We start from the raw sequence: 13972 nt of genomic DNA, 5'->3' as shown, positions 1-13972 counted from the left end.
CTATCACATCTATAAAATCAGACTGGATTTAGAAAACTTTTAATTCCATAAACAAAGGTAAAAAGTAAGATGTATATCTCTTACAAGAAGTTAGTAGGTATCATGGCATTGCGTAAAAAACACTGGATTACAGTCAGAGACATACATATATATATATACATATATATATACATATATGTATATATGTGTGTGTGTGAATTATACATTTTATCCTAGATGCAAGAATGCACCTGTCAGTTTATTAAGTAGGTGTGTGAAATTGTGAGATATGCATACTTAAGGAAAATTCTTTGGGCAGTTGTATAGAAGACAGATTGATTAGGAAGAGAAGAGACAGGAAGACCACTTTCCTGGCAATTGCAGTAATCTCGATAAAAAGTAATGAAATTATAGGCCAAGTAGTGGCAGTATGGACAGAGAGATATCAGATTCAAGATATGTAGAGGAAGAAGTTGCAAGATTTAGTAACCGACTAGATGTGTGGAGTTATGGAGAATTGAAAATTAGATGAAATCTAGGTGAAAAATCTGACAAACTGGAAGAATATAATTCCTTCAATGGATATGAAATCAGAAATCACAAAGAGAGTCTTCTGGCTAATAGTGAGAGGAAATGTCTCAAAGAAAATCACACAGCAGATAAGAAGCATTAGAAATGATATTTGAACCCAAACCCAAAATTCCAATCAATTAATCAACGCTGCCCCAGAATTTTAAAACATGTGTTCTATTATTTTTGTCTTTGTGTATGTCTATTCAAGTCATCTACATTATGAAGAAATATTGTGCTTAACAATGAAACATTGTAAAGCAAGCAACTATAATTGCCTTACTTTTAAAGTGAAAATTAAACCAGAAAATATTATAAATTATGTTTTTACCAATCTTTTAATTGGAATAGCTTCTTATTACTATTCTAAGTAATCCAGTTTTGTACCTAAGTCCTTTTGAAATGTTTGGCAGTTGACAAGGCACTTAATCTGTCTTCTTAAAGAACAACATACCTGAATAATTACAAAATTAATTTTGCTTTTATTTTTCTTTTATCTTTGGTGAGATAGTTGTGGGGTTTTTTGTTTTGTTTTGTTTTGTTTTGCAGGAAATACATGCAGGTGAAGAAATTTTCTGGAATTGGAACTAGGTTGACTCTTTTTTCTTCAGTGTAGTATCCAATAATTTTCCATTGAGTTCTTTAACGAATGGAAACCTTTATTCCTTTCTAAAAAAAAATTTACTTTTTTTAAGGCTTTAAGAATTTTTAAAAGACAGTTCACTGTTGCAACTTTTTCAGTAACACTCTATTTGACTCAAAAGTTAATTTACATAGCACAGAGAGATAGCAGATAGAAAAAAAAATGTTATCTATTATTTTCTTGTACTATTAAAAATCCTAAAAACATAGGAGATCTGTACTGACGTGTATATTTTAAAGGGAACATACATATTTTCAAAACTGTGTGAAGTTTGAATCAAAACCATAGAGAACTCAAAACAGAAGTGATAACAAAGCACTGTGGACCATGAAATAAATTCAAAATTTGTGAGAATAAATAATAACTTCTTTCTATATCCATACAAACATAAAAATGATAGTTATTAAAATTATATTATAGTCTATGGAAAGTACATGGGAATAATGGATTCAATATATGTATTGAAGTGATCATTAAAAATGTCTTTTTTCTGCTATAAGTAATCAAATGGAACTGGTCAATTAATATTGAATAGACCAAATGACTTATTGACTGCATTTCCCACTTTTTTATTACCAGTTATTGTATTATATTGAATTAAATATAATTTTATTGATCTTGAGAATCAATGTAGTATTGATGAAAAACTGTTTTTCTTGTTGAAAATTTGTATCTTTTACTTAAATATACAAATAGACAACATAAGATAATGGATAACTGGTCAAACTTTGTGTCAGTAGAGCCTGGTTTTAATTCCTGTTTCTGAAACATACAACCTCTGTGAAGCTGAGAAAGGCTTTTAATCATCTGTGTCCCTAGATAACTCTCTAAAGCCATTGGTTTCTAAACATTTCCTAGCTATTCCCTTTTGGTTTTTAATTTAAAAATTGCTATACAATTTTCATAAAATAGTCTGTACATAATTTTATTTAATCTTTTTTTTGAAAATTAAACAATATGTATAGTAGAAACTAATCTTTAAATTTGCTTAGTCATTTTTCAGTCATATCTAACTCGTCATGAAATTTTTGGGGGTTTTCTTGGAAAAGACACTGGGGTACTTTACCATTTTCTTCTCAAGATAATTTTATAGATGAGGAACTGAGGCAAACAATATTAAGTGACTTGCCCAGGATCATATAGCTAATAAGTGTCTGAGACCTGATTTGAACTCAGGAAGAGGAGTCTTCCTGATTCTAGGTATTGTGCTTTATCCACTGTGTCAACTGTCAACAATCATTATTACACAATATAACATGGAATTGTTTTGTTTTGTTTTGTTTTGTTTTAATCTCTAAGCAAGTCACTGTCACTTAGAAATGGAAAGGACTTTGAAATCATTTCTAATGCCCTTAATTTTCAGTTGAGACAATAACCTCAATAGTTTTGAAGTCATAGACTAGTAAATGTGACAACAAAATTTGAACCCATATCATCTTTTTTTTTCTTTTTTTTGTAGGGTAATGAGAATTAAGTGACTTGTCCAAGGTCACACAGCTAGTAAGGAACCCATGTCATCTTACTCCAAATCTAGGTCTCTTCACCTTGCATTATGAAGATGAAAGATGCACTTTGAAGATGAAAGGGAGAACATCACAGTATCAGACACTCCCTGGAATGCATGTGTGTGCATACACACATACGTACACATATATACATATATAAGATATGTATACATGCATATATGCATGTATGTGCACACAGATATGTAAGTACATAAGTTTGCACATATGTATGTGTGTATGTGTACATAGGGGTATGTGTATGTGTTTGCATGTATCCACAAAGGTTAAGCTTGTCTTAATTGTTAACCTCAGAAGCTAGGATGTTCTGTACCTCCTGTAGTAAGCCTATTGGGAGGGTGTTGTGATCAGTGCAGAATCAACAACTCTATCCTGTACTATCTGTTTCAAAGCTGGGCTCATGGACCAGGAATCCAATTGATACTGTTAAGGGCTAAAATTCTAGCTAGTCTGTCTAAAATATCTAATGAGTGGTTGCCAATAAATTATAAGCTTTAGCAAGAGTTAGACTTTTAAGCATTTATTAAGGAGAATAAGAATTTGGTAAAGAGAGAGAGAAAGGCCTACATTCATCTATCTATTAAAGGGAGAGCGCATTTCTAGCTCTGCTCTCCACCAGAGTCCACAGGAAAGAGCATGAGTCAGAGCTCCAGGCTACCCCTTCTTCCTCCCACAAGCAAACGTCACTTCCTGACGCCAAAGAAAAGACTCATGGTCTTGCCCTCACTTCATGGCGGAGCTTTTCTACAGGAAGTCTCCAGCAGGTGGCGTCATTCCAATCATTACAATACTCAAGTCTATCACTCTCAATACCTCTCATGTTCTCCCTCATGAGAGGTTTCAGGTCCTTAAGCTCTACAATTCAAAGTTCCCTTACAGTGGAGAAAAGAAATACTAAGATCAGTACTGTATTCATTTTAATCTCCCTCTACTAATTAAAAAAAAACAACATTCACTATCTCTGTTTTGTTGATTTTGATTTATTTTCAATGAAAAAAAGTAAATGTCTTTGTTCAAGGGTTTGTACAAAAAAGTGTCTGTGGTTAATAATTACCACCATTGTCAAAAGTATACTGCACACTGTCAAAGTCTCAAAAAAAAAATTGTAATCTAAGATTATAAGTAATATAGGTAGGAGTGGTGGTGGAACTTTTTACCTTGGGAGTTCTCCACTAATGAAAATCACATCTGTAAGAAACAAGGGGACAAAAACAAACAACAACAAAAAGGATTTTTTGAAATTGTACTTACAAATATTCAGTTATTAGGGGAAAAATATAAGTTAAAAGATGAAATTGTCTTGATACACAAAGAAAATGTATTTGTAAAACTATTGCTAGGGTCTTGGCTCCATTCACCTTTATTCATGAATTCATATCTCTGGCCATCACATTAGTTTATTATAGTGTAACTAATATCATTAAGAGTTTATATGCTTGAATTTCTTATACATAAAGTATACATTTTCACAACTCATAAATCCTACTTCAATAACTACTTTAATGATTATCAAAATGTTCTCTAACATTTATTTCATACCTTCATAATATGCAAAATATTTTATAATTATATCTTCATTTGATTTTTTAACCTTTTTTTCTTTGTAGGGCAACAGGGGTAAAGTGACTTGCCCAGGGTCACACAGCTAGTAAGTGTTAAGTGTCTGAGGCTGAATTTGAACTCAAGTCCTCCTGAATCCAGGGCCGGTACTTTATCCACTGCGCCACCTAGCTGCCCCTTCATTTGATTTTCATAACCTTTTATATTAAGAAGATCACATATTAAAATATTTATTTGCAAATGAGGAAACTGAAGCAGTTTATAACTGATATTACAGTTATTAAGTAGAAGAGATGGAATTCAAATCCAGTTCTACATAAATACAGTATTATTAACACCATAAAATTATTCTTCAGAGTAGTACTACCAAAATAAAACCCCTATAAATAGTGAATTTGTTAATAAAATTACATTACCTTAGTCATTAACCTAAGTTCAGATGTTTTAAATTATTTATATTAAAACAATCCTCATCTCCTTTCACTCAAATGCCTTCTGTCATCATCTCCACTTTCACTCCTGTTGTACATTATAAGGTATTCTTACACCATAATAATGCTCATCCCTCTAATTGTTTAAGGAAACTCATTCCATCCTGTCTCCATCTAAGAGACTGCATTTTCTGCCATCTCTCCTTTTTCACTTATTTTTAAAGTATTTTTATTGTTTTCCAGTTACATATAAGGATGATTTTCAACATTTGTTTTTAAAGGATTTTTAGTTCCAAATTTTTCTCCTACCCTCCCTCCCCTTCCTCCTCCCCAAGATGGAAAGCAGTCTGACATAGATTGTATATGTACAATCACATTTAACATATTTCTACATTAGTCATCTTTTGAAAGAAGACTCAGAGCACAAGGGAAAAAGCTCAAAAAAGAAGGAAAAAAATAGTCCAAAAGTAGGAATAGTATGGTTCAATCTGCAATCATAATTCACAGTTCTTTTTTTCTGGATGATGAGAACATTTTCTAGCATGAGTTCTTTGAAACTGTTTTGGATTGTTGCACTACTGAGAAAAGACAAGTCTATCCCCATTTTTCAGAACACTATGTTGCTGTTATTGTGTATAATGTTCTCCTGGTTCTGCTCCTCTCAGTCAGCATCAGTTCATGGAAGTCCTTCCAGGTTTCTCTGAACTCCTCCTGCTCATCATTTCTTAAAGCACAATAGTATTCCATTACATTCTGTGTCAAGATAATGGAATGTGATAGATGAAATTTAGCAGATACTCAGGGGCCAACCTGGAGATCGATTTAAACTGATTGAAGGGGATAAGGTGACTGACAGCTGACTGCTTTACTGGTTTACTTCCAGATTACTAGATTGTAAGCACATCTGGCTGGTACTTTAGGGTACTTAAGAAAGCATGGTACCTAAGAAGCTAAAAACTTTGAAATTTACATCAAGACCACCTTCAGGTCCAGTGAACCAATGAATTTGAATGACATTAGCCAATCAGTTTGAAGAACCTCCCATTTCTGGGAGGGGAACATGAAGCAGGAAGTGGATGCGGGGGAGAGTCTTCTTCCTCTTTTGGGGCAACACTTTGGCATGGTGGCAGAGGACTTCAGAAGGGAGAGGTTTAGAAAGGCAGGGATTTCCAGGCTATAAGAAATCTGTTCTCAATCTTTCTCTTTCTTTTACTATCTTTCAATAAACTCTTAAAAAACCTAAACTCATTTATCAGTGATTTTAGTCAGTTTCCCCCCAAAACTGGGGGGACAGATTAGAACCCACATTTAGAATTTTAAATTACACAATTCTTATACCACAACTTGTTTAGCCCTTCCCCTATTGATGGGCATTCCCTTGATTCCCAATTCTTTGCCACCACAAAGACAGCTTCTATAAATATTTTTTGTACATGTCGGTCCTTTTCCCTTTTCTATGGTCTCTGGGATACAGACCTAGCAGTGGTAGCACTGGGTTAAAGGAAATGAACAGTCCTAAAGCCCTTTGGGCATAGTTCCAAATTGCTCTCCAGAATGGTTGGATCAGTTCACAGCTCCACCATTAGTGTCCCAATTTTTCCACAGCTTATCCAACATTTATTATTTTCCTTTTTTTGTCATATTAGCAAATCTGATAGGTGTGAAGTGGTACCACAGAGTTGTTTTAATTTGCATATCTCTGATGAACATCGATTTAGAGCATTTTTTTCATATGGCAATAGATACTTTTGACTTCTTCAAACTGCCTGTTCATATCCTTCGACCATTTCTCAATTGGGGAATGACTTGAATTCTTATAAATTTGATTTAGTTCCTGATATATTTTAGAAATGAGGCCTTTATCAGAAATGCTGGGACATCTTACCTTGGAGACAGCAGCAGCAGGAGTTCCTGGAGTCTCGCCATGCCACCCAAGGATGATAAGAAGAAGAAAGATGCCAGTAAGTCAGTCAAGAAGGACAAGGGCCCCATGAACAAGTCTGGGGGAAAAGCTAAGAAGAAGAAGTGGTCAAAGGGAAAAGTGTGAGACAAGCTCAACAATCTGGTCCTGTTTGACAAAGCAATGTATGACAAACTCGGCAAGGAGGTCCCCAACTATAAATTTATTACCCCTGCAGTGGTCTCAGAAAGACTGAAGATTTGGGGTTCTCTCACCCAGGCAGCCCTCCAAGAACTGCTTAGTAAAGGTCTGATTAAGCTGGTTTCCAAACACAGAGAACAAGTGATACATACTAGGAACACCAAGGGTGGAGATTCTTCAGCTGCTGAAGATGCATGAAATAAATGGCTCAACATTTTTGTGTACATTTTCAAAAGTAAACTTATTGGACTTAAAAAAAAGAAAGAAAGAAAGAAATGCTGGCTGTAAAAATTGTTTCCCAGTTTTCTGTTTTCTGCTTCCCTTTTAATTTTGGCTGAATTGCTTCTGATTGTATAAAACCTTTTTAATTTAATGTAATCAAAGTCATCCATCTTGCATTACATAATATTTTCTATCTCTTGTTTGGACATAAATTTTTTTTCCTCTCTATAGATCCATAGATCTGAGAGGTAAACTATTTCTTCCTCTCTTAATTTATCCATAGTATCACCCTTTATGTCTAAATCTTGAACCCATTTTGACCTTTTTTTTTTTTTTTTTAGTGAGGCAGTTGGGTTAAGTGACTTGCCCAGGGTCGCATAGCTAGTAAGTGTTAAGTGTCTGAGGCCAGATTTGAACTCAGGTACTCCTGACTCCAGGGCTGGTGCTCTATCCACTGTGCCACCTAGCTGCCCCTTGACCTTATTTTTGTATAAGGTGTAAGATGTTGGTCTATGCCTAGTTTCTGCCATACAATCTTGCAGTTTTCCCAGCAGTTTTTGTCAAATACTGAGTTCCTATCCCAGAGGCTGTAGTTTTTGTGTGTATCAAACAGTAGATTACTATAATCATTTGCTACTGTCTCCTGTGCCTAACCTATTCCATTGATCCACCACTCTATTTCTTAGCCAGTACCAAATAGTTTTGATGACTGCCACTTTATAGTATAATTTCAAATTTCTTATGACTAGCTCACCTTCCTGTGTATTTTTTTCATTAGTTCCCTTGATATTCTTGACTTTTTGTTTATTCGGATGAATTTTATTTTTATGTTTTCTAACTCTACAAAATAATTTTTGGGTAGTCTGATTCTTATGGCAATGAATAGGTAAATTAATTTAGGTAAAATTTTCATTGTTATTATATTAGCTCGGCCTATCTATGTGCAATTGATATTTTTCCAATAACATAGATGTGATTTTATTTGTGTGAAAAGTGTTTTGTATTTGTGTTCATAGAGTTGCTGGGATTGTCTTGGCAGGTAGACTCCCAAATATTTTATATTGTCTGCCATTACTTTAAATTAATCTTTCCATCTCTTGCTGCTGGATTTTGTTGGTCATGTATAGAAATGATTATGATTTATATGGGTTTATTTTATATCCTCCAACTTTGCTAAAGTTGTGAATTGTTTCAAGCAGTTTTTTAGTTGATTCTTTAGGATTCTCTAAGTATACCACCATATCATCTGCAAAGAGTGAAAGTTTTGTTTCCTTTTTGACTATTCTAATTCCTATTATTTTTCTTCTCATATTGCTAAAGCTAACATTTCTAATATAATATTAAATAATAGAGGTGATATTGGACATCCCTGTTTCTCCCCTGATCTTATTTGGAAGACCTCTAACTTATCCCCATTACATATAATGTTTGCTGATGGTTTTAGGTAGGTACTGCCTATTATTTTAGGGAAAGCTCCACCTATTCCTATGCTCTCTAGTTTTGTTTTGTTTTTTTAATAGGAATGAATGCTGTATTTTGCCAAATGCTTTCTCTGCATCTATTGAAATGATCATATGATTTTTGTTAGTTTTATTATTGATGTGGTTGATTATATTAATAGCTTTTCTAATGTTGAACCAGCCTTGAATTCCTGGTATAAATCCAACCTGGTGAGGGGCAGAGCCAAGATGAGGGAGGAGAGGCTGTGACTCCCACAAGCTCCCCATAAACCTGTCTACTCACTCCCAAGTAATGCCATAAAAAAACCCAAAGCAGCCTAACTCTCATAAGAACAGAGTGAGACTACTTTCCAGGCAAAAAATGACAATTGAGGTCACCTGCTGTTTGGCCAAGAAAGGAGTTCAGCATGCAGGCCTGGACCCAGCCAAGACCAGACAGCACCTACAGTGATGCCAAGTCTTCAGCTCCAGGAGCCTTTTCTGAGGCCCAGCTAGTGGATAGTGATGATGTTCATCAGTTGGCCTGGGTGAAGTGGCTGTAATCTCTGCTGGAGCTGGGGTGAAGTGCCTTGTTCTGAACCAGTGGGCCAAACCGAGTAGTGGCAGCACAATTAGGGAGGGGCAAGACATGCCAAGTTTCCAACCATAGAAAATCAGATTTCAATAAGACATCTGCTTCCGGGGTGAGATGAGTCAGGAAAAAAAACAGTGAACAATAGACAGCTTCCTTGGGGGAGGGGCAGACAAGAATATACCCTCAGAAGAAGATAATTAAAAAAATTAAAGAAGATAATAACAAAGTCAAAGCTACAACATCCAAAGCTTCCAAGAAAAATATGAATTGGTCTCAGGCCTTGGAAGCTCTCAAAAGGGACTTTGAAGAGAAAGTAGGAGAGATAGAAGCAAGATTTAGAGAGAGGGAAGAAAGAATGGAAAGAGAAATAAGAGTGATGTAGTAGAGACATGAGAAAAAAAGTCAAGAGCTTGAAAAGTCAAATGGAAAAGGAGATAAAAAAGCTGTCTGAAGAAATTAATTGTCTAAGAATTAGGATTGAACAAATGAAAGCTAGGGACTTTATGAGAAACCAAGATTAGTAAAGCACATCAAATTGTATAAAACAGAGGGCAATGTGAAATATCTCCTTGGAAAAACAGTTGACCTGGCAAATAAATCAGGAGATGTTTAGGGCTAAAATTCTAGCTAAACTGTCTAAAATATTTAATGAGTGGTTGCCAATAAATTATAAGCTTTAGCAAGAGTTAGACTTTTAAGCGTTTATTAAGGAGAATAAGAATTTGGTAAAGAGAGAGAGAAAGGCCTAGATTCTTATCTATTAAAGGGAGAGCACATTTCTAGCTCCGCTCTCCACCTGAGTCCAGAGGAAAGAGCGCGAGACTGAGCGCCAGTCTCTTCCTTCCTCCTCCCACTAGCCCGCGTCACTTCCTGACGCCAAAGAAAAGACTCCTGGTCTTGCCCTCAAAGACCTTCGTTTCATGGGCAGAACTCTTCTACATTAAGTCTCCAGCAGGTGGCGTCATTCCAATCGTTACAGTCCCCCCTGTTGTTCCTCAAGAAACAAAATGTTTCCTTGACAGAACAGTAAAAACAATATAATAACTATTGCTAACTAATAATATGTGAACAACAATATAGAAAAGGAAGAGAGGAAAGTTTTGTCCAGAGGGGCGATTTTTTTTTGTCCTCATGAACCGACGCTTTGACATTAGTCTTGCAAAGGGAGGGCCTCTGCAGAGAATACATGTTACAGATGGTGTATATTATAACAGAAAGAGAAAAAAACAACAACAACAACAAATCAAAACTGTTCATTTAAAGTCTCTGAAAGTCTTTTCTCAGATGTCCTCTAGGTGTAGTCATGGAATGGAAGTCTTTTCAGGGGTTGATGTGTGGATGCTGGTAATCAGCCAGGAAAACTTCCTACAAAATTGAGCTTAATACAACTTTAAAATAGCTTTGTCAATAATCAAATCAAACAATGAAAGTTCTCAAAAACATGTCTAAGGGAATTCAGAATCTTAGTTGTTAACACGTGAAACATACAATAAAACAAAAATTGAACCATTCTTTAAAATTATATTATTATTATAGTCCCCCCTTATGGAGAGTAATTGAGAAGACAATTGCTGCGATATTAATTTTTAAAAATAATTTTTATCTTTGTTTCATCACTTTTTGCATCATCTGCCTAATTATCCTCATGCCATTATGAGAAATTAGAAAATCTAATATAATTGGTAACAGGTGTCAAGGCCAAATTCAACACTGTTATTTATCATGACACCTGAGATAATTATGGGGGTTACCATAAAAGAACAGAGAAATGATGGGATATGAGCATTCCCACACTTGAGCAATATGTACTGTCCATGCAGTATGCCAGGCTTAAAATAGGTGGATGGAATATATGTCCATGCCACCGAACATATTGGAGGAAACTGAGTCAGACTTAATCAGATGCATGGGATTGAGATGTCCATGGCATCAGGCATATAGGAGGGAGCATAGAAGTCAGGTGTAGAAGTGAGATCGGTGGGATGAATACTTCCAGCCATCTGTACAATATTGTGGGGAAAAATAAAATAAAAGGCAATTAATACCTTAAATGATAAGTTCCCATAATCCAAGTCTCATATGGATTTAAAAATTGAGGATAATAAATGATTGCAAAAAATGTGAATACATCTTGACTCAGAACACAATATATAATTATGCAACAATTTCAAATAATACCCCTTTTTTTTACTTAGTATACAATTACTTTTGTGAAAAATCAGAACATATTTAAATACAAGTTAAAGCACAACAGAATCTCAAAGAAAACTTTTTTTTTTGAAAAAAGAAAACTTTTACAAATGTTCCCCTCTTTTTTTTTTTTTGGAATATGCTTATCAAAAATAATACTTCTAGAATCAAATTACACTTGCCATGGCAACCAATTTGCCAAGGAAATTCTTTAAAGAGTTTGAGCAAGTAATCAGTTGAGAAAAAATAACAGAAACAAACAACTCAGAATATGGGAGCACAATACTCCTAGAATTAACACTGTATTATGAAATCAAAACCATCTTGCAATTTTTTTAAAATTAGATAAATGAATAGAAGAAAATACACATGGAACAATAAAAGACAGTGAAATTCAAACTAAGGAAATCTAAATGAACATGAACTTAATATTAATGAGTATTATAAAATATAAACTTGATCACATGACTATTAAAAGCTTTTACAAATATTCTCCTTGTTTTAAAAACTAAGTATAAGACACAATCTCAAAAGCATTGAAAATCTCTATGAAAATAGACCCATACCATTAATTTCAAAATGTATATGTAATAGCATAGAAATCCTATGTAACCTCTGAACTGACATTAATACTCTGAGTGAATTCAGAACACTTTTGATTCCGATATCTAAAATCCCCAATACTCATATCAATACCTTGCTGCGTACTTCTACATTTCTGTAAAATATATATCCTTCCATGGCAAAAGAAGCAGAGTCTTGAAATATGTTGATGGTTGTCATTCTTATTCAGCTTAAGTTTTTCTTCTTTAACCCCTCTATATTGTCTGTCAGTCTTTTCACCATACAAATGCTTTATAGTATTACTAATTAAAGACAAAAGCAGGTTAGCAAAATTATGAACAAAACGGGCATATGTGGAACTTAAAGGGCTTTCTAAGGTTGTCTCAGAAGCACAGCCAGGATGGGGAAGGGCTGAGCCTGAAGCTGCAAATGTAGTTAGAGAAAGATGAGCATGAGCATCAGATCTCTGGACTTCCCAGGCAGGGGAAGCAATGGGCTTGGTCATGGGAGGAGTAGAGGGTGGGGTCTGGAGAGGGGAGGGACCAGCACAATTTGAATCAGACTTGATTTTGAACTCAGGCCTGGATTCCTCTTCCCCCACTTGGCCTCCAGGCACTAGGGGATTAAAAGCTTCTAGAGGGTGGGTCTTTGCCTCCAGGCATGCAAAATTAGAGCAACAATTAGTGTTAGAACTGGGAAAAGCTGCAGGAATCTCTTCAGGTTTCTCTGAAAAAGCATGGTTGGGAGAGGGGGAGATATTTCCTTGTGTGAGTACATTGCTGGCTCTTCTAACAAAAATAAAAAGAAAAATAGAAAATCCACAAAAACAAAGCATTAACATGATCTTATCTCCCATTCGTCTGGTTAAACAGACTAAAATCAAAAATAGGGTAATTAGGGAGTTTAAAAGGTTCATTTGAAAAAATTTAAAGGGAAAACACAGCCAGTATGCCAGTACTTAGCAGTTAAAGGGAGAGGGTAGGGGAAATGTCTTACCCAACCAGAAGATCAGAAGACTGAGGTTTAGCTTTCCTGTTTGTGGTCAGCCATCTGTTAAGGGCTAAAATTCTAGCTAAACTGTCTAAAATATTTAATGAGTGGTCGCCAATAAATTATAAGCTTTAGCAAGAGTTAGACTTTTAAGCATTTATTAAGGAGAATAAGAATTTGGTAAAGAGAGAAAGGCCTAGATTCTTATCTATTAAAGGGAGAGCACATTTCTAGCTCCGCTCTCCACCCGAGTCCAGAGGAAAGAGCACGAGACTGAGCGCCAGTCTCTTCCTTCCTCCTCCCACTAGCCCGCGTCACTTCCTGACGCCAAAGAAAAGACTCCTGGTCTTGCCCTCAAAGACCTTCGCTTCATGGGCAGAACTCTTCTACAGTAAGTCTCCAGCAGGTGGCGTCATTCCAATCGTTACAGAGAGATAATTTCAACATCATTGGACTACCTGAAAACCATGACCAAAATAAGAGCCTAGACATCATCTTCCAAGAAATTGTAAGGGAAAATTGCCTTGATATTCTAGAAGCAGAAGCTAAAATAGAAATCAAAAGAATCCACTGATCACCTCCTGAAAGAGGTCCCGAAAGGAAAACTTCCAGGAATATTTTAGCCAAATTCCAGAGATCCCAGGTCAAGGAGAAAATATTACAAACAGCTAGAAAAAAAGGAATTCAAATACTGTGGAGCCACAGTCAGGATAACATAAGATCTAGCAGCTTCTACATTAAAGGACCGGAGGGCATGGAATATGATATTCTAGAGGGCAAAGGAACTGTGTCTACAACCTAAATTAACCTACCCAGCAAAACTGAGTATAATGATTCAGGGGAAAAATAGGACTTCAATGAAAAAGAGGACTTTCAGGCATTTGTGATGAAAAGACCTGAACTTGCCCAGGGACACAGCTAGTAAGTGTTAAGTGTCTGAGGCCATATTCTAACTCAGGTCCTCCTGAATCCAGGGCCAGTGCTCTATCCACTGTGCCACCTAACTGTCCCAACTGTGTACATTATTACATGAGAAGATAACACTTCTAACTCATAAAGACTTCCTCAGTATTAGGACAGCTAAAAGGGCACTTAGACAAAGGGCACAGGTATGAGTTGAATATGATATTTCTAAAGCATTTGTCCTTATTTTTTCTGGGGCAGG

The 13972-nt window shown here is 35.5% G+C and overlaps 1 pseudogene; it reads left to right on the top strand.

The window, feature by feature from the left end:
- The first annotated feature begins 6630 nt into the window (after positions 1-6630).
- LOC122746114 lies at positions 6631-7005 on the top strand (annotated as a pseudogene).
- Positions 7006-13972: the final 6967 nt, after the last annotated feature.

This window comes from Dromiciops gliroides, chromosome 3 (assembly GCF_019393635.1).
Source record: "Dromiciops gliroides isolate mDroGli1 chromosome 3, mDroGli1.pri, whole genome shotgun sequence".
NCBI lineage: Eukaryota > Metazoa > Chordata > Mammalia > Microbiotheria > Microbiotheriidae > Dromiciops > Dromiciops gliroides.
Note: the sequence above shows the minus strand (reverse complement) of the source record. Positions and strands in the feature narration are given on the sequence as shown.